Source organism: Panthera tigris, chromosome C1 (genome assembly GCF_018350195.1).
Source record: "Panthera tigris isolate Pti1 chromosome C1, P.tigris_Pti1_mat1.1, whole genome shotgun sequence".
Taxonomy (NCBI): Eukaryota; Metazoa; Chordata; class Mammalia; order Carnivora; family Felidae; genus Panthera; species Panthera tigris.
In genome coordinates this window covers 120,504,239-120,518,640 of record NC_056667.1, presented here as the reverse complement: position 1 = coordinate 120,518,640, position 14,402 = coordinate 120,504,239, and the positions used below count along the sequence as shown (strand labels likewise).

Below are 14,402 nucleotides of genomic sequence, written 5' to 3'. Positions count from 1 at the left end.
TTATCCTTCTCCAGAATCAAGTAAAATTACTAAAAATACTAAATCATTTCTGTCTCCTTAAAAAACAGACTTTCTGGGATGCCTGGGTGGCTCAGTCAGTTAAGTGTCCTGACTCTTGATTTCAGTTCAGGTCATGATCTCACGGTTCATGAGTTCGAGTCCCGTGTCAGGCTCTGTGCTGATGGTGTGGAGTCTGCTTGGGACTCTCTCTCTCTCTCTCTCTCTCTCTCTCTCTCTCTCTCTCTCCATCTCTCTCTGTCTCTGTCTCTCCATCTTTCTTTCTCTATCTCTTTCTCTCTCTCAGATATAAATAAACTTAAAAAAAAATCAGTCTTTCTTCTATGATTGAAGTTTCACCTCTCTGGGAGCGCTTGCTTCCACAGGGTGGACATCTTCCTTGGGAGCAGGAGGTGAACCCATGTGGCGAGAGCATCCGGATACACCAAGGTCGTGCCAGACTCTGTACTAGGCTCTTTTGGTATGATCTTTAGTTCTCCAATCATACCCTTCTACATATATTTTTAACCCTACTCTACAAACTACTCAGACAAGCACCAATGTGATCATAGATTTCCTTTGTATGAAATGCTTCCGTAGTTCCTTATGGTCAAAGGAAAGTAAAAAGGTGTTAGTTGACTCATCAGCCTAATGCATGAGGCCTTTCTCAGACTTCTCTTGGTGCTCAGAGGGCTTCTCATCTATGAGGACTTTCTCAGTTGCTACTTCTGCCCACAATGTTCTTTCTTATCTGAAACTTTCAAAAGTTTCCACATTCAGCAAAATGCTACCTCTTCAGTGGAGCCTTCACGTCATATTCCCTACCATCCTGAAAATTCCTTCATTGGGGCCACTTCATCAGCATATAATTCTAATTTATATTCTGTAACTATGAAACTCAGCTATTTTTTTGAGGACTGAGCCTATCAAATGTGTACTTATAACTTTAGGGGCGTATACATATAAGATGTTTAATAGATGTTTGTTGAATAAATGACATGAGAAAGAAAAATAGCTCCTGAGAGCTCAGGGTAGCCTGGAACTTAGAGAAAAACCTTGGTGTTTTTCTATTGGGCATAATCTCACACAGCACCAATCTCAGACAAGGCCACACAGTGCCTGATGAATCAAGGCAAAAACATGGTATTACCCAAACCACAAAAATAGACCAGTATCCTCTATCTTGGCTAATATGATTCATTGATGTTTCTTTTTTCAATCATAGCTTTAGCCTCTCTTTGCTCTCCTTGTTTTCTAGGTAAAAATTATTAATACATCCAACATGGAATAACCTCAATTCTTAACAGCATTCTATATAGAGCTGCTTCTTTGAATTTTTTTCACAATCACCTAACATAAGCCCAATTCCTATTCTAAGTCCTCTCCAACACCCTCTAATGAGATGTCCCTTCATTTTCCCATTATCCAGTTACCTCTGTGTTCCTGCAGGTCTTTGGTTAAAGACTTTAAGAGAATGAATGAGTGAATGAATGAATGAATGAATGAACGACAACTCTTATTTATATTAGACTAAAATTTCTGTGTATTCAGGGATGTCATGTTTTCCCTCCATCTCAAATGTCTAGATTTAAATAGTCACAAAACAAATGTGGGATGAATGAAATAGCCTTGACTCTCTCACTGCCTTGGTTTCTGCACCCCCCCCTTCTCTGCTGGGATCACTTTGTGGGAGATTCAACCTCTACCATTGCCACTGTCGACTCCCCCCTGCCCCAGCACTGAGAATCCACACTAGGAATTTCTATCTTCATTTATCCCAAAGTCTTCTCAAGTCTAAGTTACAAGCTCTGAAGGCCTTTTTATTTTGCTTTTACTTGGCCAATATCCAAGAATGTCATTTGGCCTCACAGTTTTTTGGTCAAGGTATACCTGTTTAAGTGTAAGAACCCTCAGTTCTTACATTTTGGCTGATGAGAAAAATATCCCTTTTATCACCAGCTGCCTCACTTAGTATTTCACACTCTTCACAATATTGAAAAAACCTGAATATTTGCAGGTACAGACTAAGCACCTGATTTGCTACTCATTTAGGAAAGCTAGTATCTAAGTCCTTTAGGGAGGAATTCTTCTTAGGACAGACCATTTGGGAAAAGTATTTATTTCAAGCATACATAAAGTTCTAAATGGCTCCCTATTACCAATATTTTATCAGGATATACAAAGCCCTTTGTGAATGAGCCCCTTCTATTAGTAACATAATTATGAGAGATACAATTAACAACATTAAGTTGCATGGTTAAGTTCAATTATTGTGTTTGGAAACAAAAGGATAGATTTAGGTTATAAAAAATTGGCTTGAAATAAAAGGGAAGAAATGTCCAAAAGTACAAGTATGATGTATTATATGTCCATTTAGCAACTACTGATACCTATTAACATAGGTCTGTGTTTTGGTTTATGTTTTCCTTTTTGATAATTTGGATCTCAGCAGCCTAATATGCTCTTCATGTACTTAAGGGAAAAAACAAACAAAAGATAGCAAACCACATCCTACATGATGATGGCAGGATAATACCAAGAAGTGGATATAGAGGCTTAAGAATATGAAATTGTGGCCTGTAGCCTCCCCGTCCCTCCCGCAGTACTCTACCCAAGGATCCCCCTGGCTTGCCTGCCCACTGTGGCTGGCAAGAAAGCAGCATTTGATGAGGCAGAGGAAGAAGGTGTGATCAACGAAGAGTACAAAGTATGGAAAAAAACCCACACCTTTTCTTTATGATTTGGGGACGACCCATGCTCTGGAGTGGCCTAGCCTAACTGCACAGTGACTTCCAGATATAACCAGACCAGAAGGGAAAGACTTCAGCATTCATCGACTTGTCCTAGGAACACACATGTCAGATGAGCAAAACCACCTTGTGATAGCCAGGGTGCATCTCCCTAACCATGATGCTTCCCACTATGACAGTGAGAAAGGAGAATTTGGAGGTTTGGGTTCAGTTAGTGGAAAAATTGAAATAGAAATCAAGATCAACCAGGAAGGAGAAGTAGACAGGGTACACTATATTCCCCAGAACCCTTGCATCATTGTAACAAAGACTGCATTCAACGATATTCTTGGTTTTGACCATACAAAACATCCTTCCATAGCAGACCCTTCTGGAGAGTGCAGCCCAGACTTGCATCTCCGTGGACATCAGAAGGAAGGCTATGGGCTCTTTTGGAACCCGAGTCTCAGTGGACACTTACTTAGTGCTTCAGGTGAACTTACCATCTGCCTCTGGGACATCAGTGCTGTTCCAAAGGAAGTTGTGGATGCGAAGACCATCTTTACAGGGCATAGTAATAGTATGCAGTAGCAGAAGATGTTTCTTGGCATCTGCTCCATGAGTCTCTGTTTGGGTCAGTTGCTCATGATCAGAAACTTATGATCTGGGATACTCGTTCAAACAGTACTTCTAAACCACGTCACTCAGTTGATGCTCACGCTGCCGGAGTGAACTGCCTGTCTTTCAGTCCTTACAGTGACTGCATTCTTGCCACAGGATCAGCCAACAAGACTGTTGCCTTGTGGGATCTAAGAAATCTGAAACTTAAGTTGGATTCCTTTGAATCACATAGGATGAAATATTCCAAGGTCAGTGGTCGCCTCACAATGGGACTATTTTGGCTTCCAGTGGTACCGATCTGAGACTGAATGTCTGGGATTTAAGTAAAATTGGAGAGGAACAATCCCCAGAAGATGCAGAGGACAGGCCAGCAGAATTGTTTATTCATGGCGGTCACGCTGCCAAGATATCTGATTTCTCCTGGAATCCTGATGAACCTTGGGTGATTTTTTCTGTATCAGAAGACAATATCATGCAGGTTTGGCAAGTGGCAGAGTACATTTATGATGATGCAGACCCTGAAGAAGTGGATCCAGAAGGGCAAGCATCATAGATATGTCTGTACTTCTTGTGATTTTAGACTCCCCCCTTTTTCCCTCTCAATCCTGACATTGATTTAACACTGGTTTTGAGACACAGACTGTGTTTGGTTATCCCTCTATGATAGGTACCATCAACACCCAAACAGAGGGTGTTTTCTAAATATGAACTGGGGGATTTGATTCAGTAAAACCACAGACTTCTATTTAAGTTTTATTTAGGAATTTTCTAGTAACAAAGGTCTAAAGTAATCACAGAAAGGGGAATATTGTGTGTAGTTATTTTTCTTCTTAGGCTGTATCCCCAAGTTTTTCAGACTCCTTTAAGTAAAGGCTACAGTGAGGAAGGAATAGAGCCAAGTGAGGAGTTAGTCCTTGACCACTAGTTTGGTACCACCTCTATTTTGGGTGACCTGTTTCACCAGCAGGCCTGTTACTCTCCATGACTAACTGTGTAAGTGCTTTTAATGGAATAAATTGCTTTTCTACATTAAAAAAGAATGAAATTGTGAATATTCTGCTCTTTCTAACCTACAGAATTGACCTATGGATTCCATATAATTCAACCTAATAGCCTAATTTGAATTGGTGCAGGCAGGAATGGGAGATTCTAGATAGATACTGGGTGAAACCTGAGTGGTGTTAAAAGGTGACAAAAGAAAAGAGGTACTTTTTGTTCTGTGTGGTGTCTGAGTCCAGGCATTTATGTTTGACAACAACATGAGGTATACAGTAAGCCCCTGTTCCTAGTGGCCTGATGGTCAGCAGGGTAAGTAAATCACTAGCAACACTGACTTACATCCTCTGCCTGTTAGTGAGAATCAATAATACATCATCCCGACTGTGGAACTTTTGAGAGTAAGGGCGCACTGTTAATAACTACTTCAAGAAAATGCTCCCAGACCTGGACTGTCTGAGGCAAGTTCTCTAGGGTTACTCTGCTTTTCACAAACATCACTGCAAATGACTGATCATAAGACTTGTACTTGAGGCCTGTGGTCTACCTTCTTGTCATTCTTCGTGAGTTTAATTGGGGTGGACAGAGTAAGAGATCATATTACGATAACTTCTTAATTCTTGACCTTATCAGATACAAAACCTCTTTAACATATTTTAATATTTCTTAATGGATAATAATACACGTTTCAATATTCTTTATCTTCCTAATATTCATTAAAAACTAGGGGCGCCTGGGTGGCTCAGTTAAGCGTCAGACTTCAGCTCAGGTCATGATCTCACAGTTCATGGGTTCAAACCCCACGTCAGTCTCTGTGCTGACAGTTCGGAGCCTGGAACCTGCTTCAGATTCTGTGTCCCCCTCTTTCCCTACCCCTCCCTTGCTCACACTCTGTCTCTCTCTTTCTCTCTCTCTCTCTCTCTGTCTCTCTCTCAAAAAAGAATAATTATTTGAAAAAAATAATAAAATAAAAATAAAAACTATAACCCACCCATAAACACTATTCCAAAAAGCAATGTAATGCTTTTACTGAACTCTGAAAGAAAAACAAAAGAAAGCAATTCATAGTAAAATATTATTCCATAAATAAATGCTTAGAATATCTGCACTACACAGTAAAGTGAAAGGACCACATATTTGCCACAATTTAGAAGAATAAGTTTGAATTTAAGAAATGTAAAATAATATTCAGCTGAATAATATTATCCCTTTTTTACTTGACATTTAAAACAAAGGCCAAGTAAATACAATTTTTTTCTACACATAGAAAAACATTAAATACAATAGCTACAAAGGCAACATAATAAGGTTAATCATTTGGCGATTCAAATATCATGAGTGATGTTATAGTCAGTGACGTGATTATCCAGATTCATGAATAAAACCTTGATAGTATTCCTGTAAATCATAAACAGGGACACCTGTTGGTTGACTCAGTTGGTTGAGCATCTGACTCTTGCTTACAGCTCAGGTCATGATCCCCGGGTAGTGGGATCAAGCCCCACGTCAGCCTCTGTGCTTAGCATTGAGCCTGCTTCAGATTCTGTCTCTCCCTCTGTCCCTCTCCTCTACTTAAGCGCTCTCTCGCGCTCTCTCTCTCTCTCTTTCTCTCTCTCTCCAATAAAAAAAAAAATCATGAACAATCTTACCTTAACATTATTGACTCTTATAGTCCTGGAAATTTTAGTATGTATTAAATCCCTAAAAAATATTTTTGTTTATTTATTCATCAGAGCCAGTGTGGTTCTAGGTTCTGATATTTACAAACAAACTTTTTTCTACGGAGTGTGAGGTGGGACGATCACATTTGTGTGGAATGTAGCATATCATCCTTATGCAGAAGAGTCCCGCGTATTGCAGAGTATCTAGAACCCCTGGCGTTTGCCCATTGGATGCCATATATTCCTCTCAACTTTACTGACAATTAAATTTGGCTCCACAAGTTTCCAAATTCATGAATCCCACAATTTACCAAATACATTAACCTATGAACTCTCCTTGTTCCTTCTGGTCACCAAGGAAGAGGGAGATCACTGAAATAATGTGGTCAGAAAGGCACTGACCCTACATACTGTATGGAAGTTAACATTTATGTGGCATCAGTATAGCTCCAAAATTTAATCAGTTCAGTAGAAAATGTCAGAGAGACTAGCTGGTTTACAATCCTTTCAGAAGAAAAGAAAAGCTGTAGTGACTAAACATTATAATTACTTTTGTGTACCACCAACCACTGAGTCTGTGAGTCTGTTGTTACTGAATTATTTTTGCCATACTTCACAATCGTATTGTTAGTATGAAGTTTTTGTTCCAGATGGAAGCCAACCTTTAGCAATGGAGTTTATAGGATCAAAACTGTGTGTGCACTTTTTAAAAACTTAGTGTTAGATTTTGAGAGACTGCTCCCAAACTGTAGCCCAAATTTCTACTCCCAAGTTTCTGAGGCAGCACACTTTTGACTGTACGATTCAGCTACCTTACACTCCCAATTTTAAAAGACCACTGATGTTAACTTAGAATCTAAATGTGTATAAAATATATCAAGTCAGTCTACCTTACTTACAGTTTCTATAAAGCTATATACATAAAACATAATACAGACATCTTTACATTTATTTTGCTTATTATTTAACACATTTTATATATGTTCAATGCAAAACTACTAATTTCAATCTATGTTTTAATTAGTAGAGTAATTTTTCTTTTGGTCTTCTGAAAATGAAAAATTGGGTATTTTATGTTCAACAAATCAAAGGAAAAATGCTCAAAAGATCTTTTTCTGAGAGTATAAATGTCTGCAGCCTGCACATTCTTTGGCTTTCCATAAATTCTCATTCCCTTCCCATGAGCGCTGTCAGTCCATAATGACCTTGAGTGGTAATCCTCATTGGTAATCATCTCTAATTTTAGACCATATAGCCTGGCTCTTGTGATATGTATCAATAATGACACATGATTGCTGTCTCCTGGGATTCATTCATAAAACAATATCATCTATTTGGTTTATATTTTCAGATGGACCTTTGGTTTCCTAGGTGAGGTTAACTCTGACTCTCTCAGTTTGCTTTCTTGTGAAATTAAGGATAGAAATGACTATAAAACTCAGTTTTATCATTTAGCATCTGAAAAATGTGAGGAGCACATCACATTGGGAAAACAGAGATGCATGTATGACAAAAACAATTTCATATAAAAAAAAATTGTAATGTTTATTTATTTTTGAGAGGGACAGACTGTGAGGGGGGCGGGGCAGTGAGAGGGAGGCACAGAATCTGAAGGAGGCTCCAGGCTCTGAGCTGTCAGCACAGAGACCAGCGCAGGGCTTGAACTCAGGAAGAGTTGAGATCATGACTTGAGCTGAAGTCATATTCTTAACTGACTGAGCCACCCAGGTGCCCCGGAACAATTTTAAATGGCTAGTTTTATGGAGATATGGACATAACGTGAAGAAATATCCCTCACGACACTTACTTGGAAAACGTGAGTTTCCTTTTTTGGCCACATATTTGTAAAGTATTGATAGCTGACAGAAGTCCTTCATAACAGTGATCTTAATCTCATCTCATAACCCTAAGAGATGCCAGTTTCTCTGTAGTTATACCAAGGAAAACTTTATTACATGTGCTCTCTTCGAGAGAAACAAAAGATTTATGGAAATGTTTCAATGGGACTATTAAAAGAAACCCTTAAAGACTCAGTGGACTATTTCTTTCCTAAAATAACAAAACACCATCTGTCAGACGGAATTTGTGTGGAGAGAGGATAATAACTTCATTTACTATATACACCAGGAGAACTGATAAATCTTCTTGAGGTCATGGATGTTTTTTGGAATAGTTTCAATTTAAATTTTATTTGTGAAGATGGCTGTCAGGAGGCATGTTGGAGGCAGTCAGTGATGTGTCATCATGATGCTGGCTGTTCACAACACAATGTGGTAAGAGAGACCGCTGAATGCATAAGACAAGAAAACTAGACCAGAAGGCAAAGGCCAGAGAGACTGGAATCTCGAGTCAGTTTTGTTTAAGAGCCAAATGTTAGGGATATTTTATGGAAAAACATAGGGGAAAGAAATGAGGAGTGGTGGAGAGATTAGGTTCAGTTTATCTCAGTCTTTGAGTTGCCTTCTAAACTCATGGTATTGGCAACATTGGCAAGTACAGATTTTGATGATTTGTCTTCAGGGAGCTCAATTCAAAAGCAGAGATACCGAACACAAATGAGAAAGGCAGTGGGCTAAATAATGGTGAGACTCAGCTAAATTTAATATAATCTCTATCATTGAGGTACTCATAAAATAGTGTGGAAGCCAGGCAACCCGAGCAGGTAATCCCAAGGGATAAATATAATTAGGTAGGTATATTAGTATTCTCCAGAGAAATAGAACCAATAGATTATAAATACATATATGTATGCATATATGTACAAGGAGAGTTATTATAGGAATTGGCTTGGTGGAGGCCAGAAGTGCCATGATCTGCCATGTGCAAGCTAGAAAACTAGGGAAGGTGGTGATGAAATTCAGTCTGAGTCTGACCAGGGTATTTGAGTTTGAAAGCCAGAGAACCAAGAGCACCGATGTCCAAAGGCAGGAGAAGATAGATATCTTAGCTCAAGCAGAGAAACAGAATTCACACTTCCTCTACCTTCTATTCAGGCCCTCAAAGGATTGGATTATGCTACTTACATTGGGAAAGGACATCTGCTTACTGAATTCACCAATTCAAATACTAATCTCTTCCCTCAAAGACACACTCCGAAATAAAGTTTGGGGCACCTGCGTGGCTTAGTTGGTTAAGCACCGACTTTGGTTCAGGTCATGATCTCAGGATTCGTGAGTGCGAGCCACACATCAGGCTCTGTGCTGACAGCTCAGTGCCTGGAGCCTGTTTTGAATTGTGTGCCTCCCTCTTTCTCTTTCTCTCTCTCTGCTCCTCACCATCTTGCACTCACTTGCTGTCTCACTTTCTCTCTCAAAAATACAATAAACATTTTTAAAAAGAAAGAACATTTTACCAGCTATCTAGGTATCCCTTGGCCAAATGAAGTTGACATAAAAAAAAATTGTCACAGAGAATGAATGAAGGTGGACAGGCATTGTAGGCAGAGACAATGCCACAAGCAGGAACTCTACCTCCTCCTTCTTATCATCATGAATGTCACCATCACAGAAGTACTAGTAATGCTAATAATAATAATAGTTTGTATGTAGCATTTACTTGTTAAGTACACACACACACACACACACATATATATATAATATGTATATATATACCATATATATTATATATAAAATTGTATATATAATATATATGGTATATATATATTTTATATATATATATAATTTTATCTACTTTTCTAAGCAAATTAGAAGTTAGGGGAATTAGTATTTTTAATGAAATATACTGAAACTTAAAGATGCTAACTGATTGGGTTTGGATTTATTTAAATCTACACAGACTGACTCCAGAATATGAATTCAAAATCACAATATTATACGGTCTCATTCATGTATCATGTGTATGTGTGGGGACAGGTTGGGGGTAGAGGAGGGTGGCTAGCAATTTGCTGTAAGGTAGAGTACAGTGGGAGATAGGAGTGGAGTAGTTAGAGAGACAGCTCATACTGAACTTGTTGGGAAAACAAAACAAAACAAAAAGCAAAACAGGCTCAAAATTGAGTCATTTGCTTCCATACCAGCAAATGAAGACTTGATTGAAGTTTCAACCTCTCCCAGAAGGTTGCCCTTTAAAACAGTCAGTCTGGAGTTTCCTGAGTAGTACTGGTGGCACAATTTGCATCATATAATGCCTGCCATCCCCTTCTCCCAAAAAAATGATGACCTTGCCTGAAACAATCCTTTCTGTTCTCCTGCTGAGAGTTTCCTTGCCACGCTTTCCCTCTACCTATAACAACCTTCCATTTTGTACAACTCCTTAGAGCACCTGTCTGTTCACCAGAAGGGATGCTGCCCAGTTTGTGAATAATTGAATAAAACCAATTAAATCTTCACATTTGTTCAACTGAGTTTTTGTCTTTTAACAGATTTGGTGGCAGCAATGGGATCAAAGTGAACTCAGCATTTGGGGATGATGAGAGACATGGGCATGGGACCCTGCGAGCACTTCTGAGTTCATGGTCTTTCTCACCATTTCCTAGGGCTGTTGGTAAGTTCCTCTTGGTTTGAGCTCTGCTCTATTTGGTTTACGCTTCTGGTCTAAATGGCTTTCCAATCCAGGCCTTGGTGGGTCAGCTTGAGCTGGTAGATGGTTCCATCAAGAATCTGATTCCCTAGCCTTTGGCTCAGTGGGGAATTCCCCAGTGTTTGGTATCCAGTCCACAGTCTCTGTTTGCTAATCCATGTTGGGAATTGTTGGTGGTTTTGACTGGAGTTGGACGGGGTCCCGTTTAAGAACTGGACTGGATCTGGTTTAGGCTGGATAGGATCTAGTGGAAGCCTCACGTGAATAAAATTTGTTTAAATGGGATCCTTTATATCCAAAGAGTTGAGCACTCCACCTTCAACCTAAGATAATTCATATGTCAAAGAGACGCATTTTGGGGGTAGCATATTTTGCTTCCCTACAGTCCCAGAAGTTTCACAGTCCAAAAGTAAAGTTGGTAGATTGTTTCATCTTATTGAACGAGTCTCTTAGTCCAGACAGTAGATAGGTTCAGTTAAACTTATTTCAGGAGAAGGTGGTGGTGTATTACCTAAGTAAGGCTTATGGTTCACGTAACCACATATTAAATAAGAGTCATTTCCATGGAAATAAAAGTAAAACAGTGATTAATGAATGGAGCAAATTATAGACTGGTTTCTGAGTTCTGAAGGTAGCCAGTCAAGAAGATTTCTAGATGTCAGGGTCAAAGGATCTTTTGTAGTTTGAATGTCTCTGATTATGTCATTGGGTGTTGACAGATAAACTTTCTGAGTGGCCCCACGTCAACTGGCACAAAGATTACCCATATTCAAGCTTTTGTGGTGATTTCTCTAGAGGTTATATCAAGTTGTTCATATTCACTTTTCAGGGCTTCAGGAAAAAAGGCAGTTCTAGTTCTCATGACTAAGTCAGAAGGGTAGAAAAAAAATGAAAAATTTACTTTGGAGAGTTATATCCAGACATTGGAGGAAACTAGAATTCAGGATCTAGTTCAGTTTACAATGCACAACATGAGAATCTAATATCTGCAAAAATATGCTATTGAAACATCCTTTGTTTTCTCTTTACAATCACCCTCATTTCTATCAAAGATAGCCAACTTCAGACTACTTTGTAAAATAAGTCTAGTTTCAGTAAATTTGGCCTGATTGTTTGTATAAGTGTAGCAAGAATATTGATTAATCTCATAGGCTTTTTTAAGTCTGCTTTGCTGGAACTTTTTATAAGGAATCTACAGATTCAACTTTTAAGAACCTCACGAGGCTGAGAAGCCAAGTTAAGTATGTGCTATCAGATTTTGTCTGCAGTACTTATAGATCTGGGTTAATTCCTCTCTTCTGAGGTTCCTGTATCTGCCAGGACCTTCTTTACTCACCTGATAAAGCTGCTGGGAATCCTGTAAGCAAGTATCAGGCCACTATATCCAAACACCTTTCTGGGCTCCATAAAGCCATCCTTAGTTCTTTAGAGCCGTCTGGTCATACCTGAGTATATGCGTGTCTCTCTAAATATGACATTCCAATCAAAGCCTTGGTAATATGACCACTGTTTCCAGTTGGGTCCTCTGACAAGGAAAACAGATTCTTATTGAACTTATGCAAATAAACATATTACCTTAAAAACAAGAATGTTCACTGACAATTTCTGAATTCTGGAGTTAACACGTAGGGAAAAAAAGATAATTGTTTCAGTTCTGCTTGCAAAGGTATAATGTACCCAATTGTGAATCATAGTTGGCTTAAGAGAAGAAGTTTCCTGGTATCTTTGCACTGTTAACAAACAAAATTTGCAACTTTTAAAAACATTAATTTTTAGTAAAAACTAAGAAGTAAGCAATTGTGAACTGTGATACATCAGCATTCTTTAGACTGGCAAAGTTTTAGATACATTTCATAGTTTCCAGAAGTGTGTTTCTTCATAATACAGTCTTTCAATAAAGCGTAAAACATGTTTACTACCAGACTCAAATTTATCCTCAGTTTCTCTGAAATTAGAAAGCCAAAAGTTGGTAAATCTTTGTTGAGTAATTAGTATTTCATTATTTTACCTTATTTGGAAATGATCCAAGCTATTCAAGGAATTCCCATCATTTAACTTAGCAAAACTCTGAAGTTTCATATTACCAAAAACATTTTGGAAATTATTTTAAAGTATACATATCATAAAACATATATTTTGCTAAAAAGTTTACCTAAAAATTCTAATCACAATCACATCTGTTTACATCATTTGCTCCCAGCAATTATGTTTAGATTGCTCACAAAAACTTCAGGAGTTATTAGACAAAATAAATCATCATTCTAAGTTGTTGTTATTATTGTTATTGTTATTGCTAATAAATTTTGCAACAGAGATAACATGAACCTATTTGAGTAGTAAACCCAGGTAGAATAAAAAGTAAGACATGTCCGTTTTAAATTAACTTTGATACTATTTTCCCAGATCATGTGAACCTGAAATTTATTTTAACTAAGTTTCTATTTTATTTTTGAGAATGTTTATGAAGACTAAATTAATATAAGTGCTTAATTTTCCTTAAGCCACTTACATAGAGCTATTTTATAAATTGACTTCAGCGATACCATGCTGAGGTAGAAAAATATAGTATCTGTAATGTACATGTGCATATAGACAAACAGAGGTCTTAGAGCTTCTGTTTTAAAATAATGTAAAACTCACTAATTTATAAATAGCTGAATAAATTAAATTTACTCAGATGGCCAAAGTTGTTTTACTATTTGTGGAAAGGAGTTTTAAGATTTGCATTTGTCCCTGGAAGTAATCTTAAGGAGGAGGCTATGATCTAAAGTTTGGGCAAGAGAGTGTGTTTTGTAAGTCCTCTTTTCTTTTTATTCCTTTACTCTTAGGTGAGTGTGGCATTGTTTTAGATACCTCCTGGGATGTTTATATTTCAAAGACATGTAAGATTTATATCTTCATGAGGCAGAGAAAGAATGCAAGTTCTTTCAAGAAGTACTTTGATTTCCTAAGGCCACTACTTTACAAACCTTTTGAGATAAATAAGGGATATTTTAGGATTTGTAAGAAGGAATGGATGGACTTTAGATTGCCTCTAGAGTTGAATTTTTAAGATTTGTAAATCTCTAGATAAGGAAAGTTGCTCTCATTTTTTTTCTTTTCTTCTTAAGTGCAGAACAATTGTACTTCCAATGTCCTGATTTTTTATATCTGCAAATATCTGAAGGCAAGTAGAAAGGGGTCTGAGTGGACTTTGATTTTTGTTCTAAGTCTAATTTCTGTTCTTCTGTCCTATTAAGGGAGTCCATAAGGCTGTTAAACCAATTTGACACTTTTCAGGATGACAGCATTCTGATTTTTTTTCAAATAGAACTTATTTAAAGGATCATCCTCTAGACATTGACAGGTAGGATCTTATTACTCTCACTAGCAAGTCAAACCATTAAGATTTAATGAGTTAACCACGGACTCAGTAGGCATCCCCAAAGGAGAGTGCAAATAATGAAGCCCTTATAAGGTCCAGAAATTCACTGCCAAAGTTAGCCTAGGTAAGCAAAGGACCTTTGTTATCAAAGGCATGGATGCCCCTAGTCACAGACCTGCTAGTCTATGAAACTGGCCAAGTGCTACTGGAATGGAACTTCTCCAGAACTAACAAGACAATGAAGGTTGAGACAGCAAAGGTCCCTTATGGCCCAGGATTCCTTATGAAAACCTGCCCTGAGAGCTGGAAATGTTGAACAAACGATGCCAGTAAAAAGCCCAGGTTGTTAACTATGCTTTTGACCAACCAGCTTATTGGATTCATAGCCTATTTAGCTGTCCACCAGATGCATGCTGGTACCTGCACCCTCTGAATGGTGGAGAATAGGGAAAACATTCTCACTGGTGATAAAGCCAAGTTCTCAAGACATAGGAC

At 38.1% G+C, this 14,402-nt stretch overlaps 1 pseudogene; it reads left to right on the top strand.

Moving 5' to 3' along the window:
• The first annotated feature begins 341 nt into the window (after nt 1–341).
• On the top strand, nt 342–3,900 carry LOC102951657 (annotated as a pseudogene).
• Nucleotides 3,901–14,402: the final 10,502 nt, after the last annotated feature.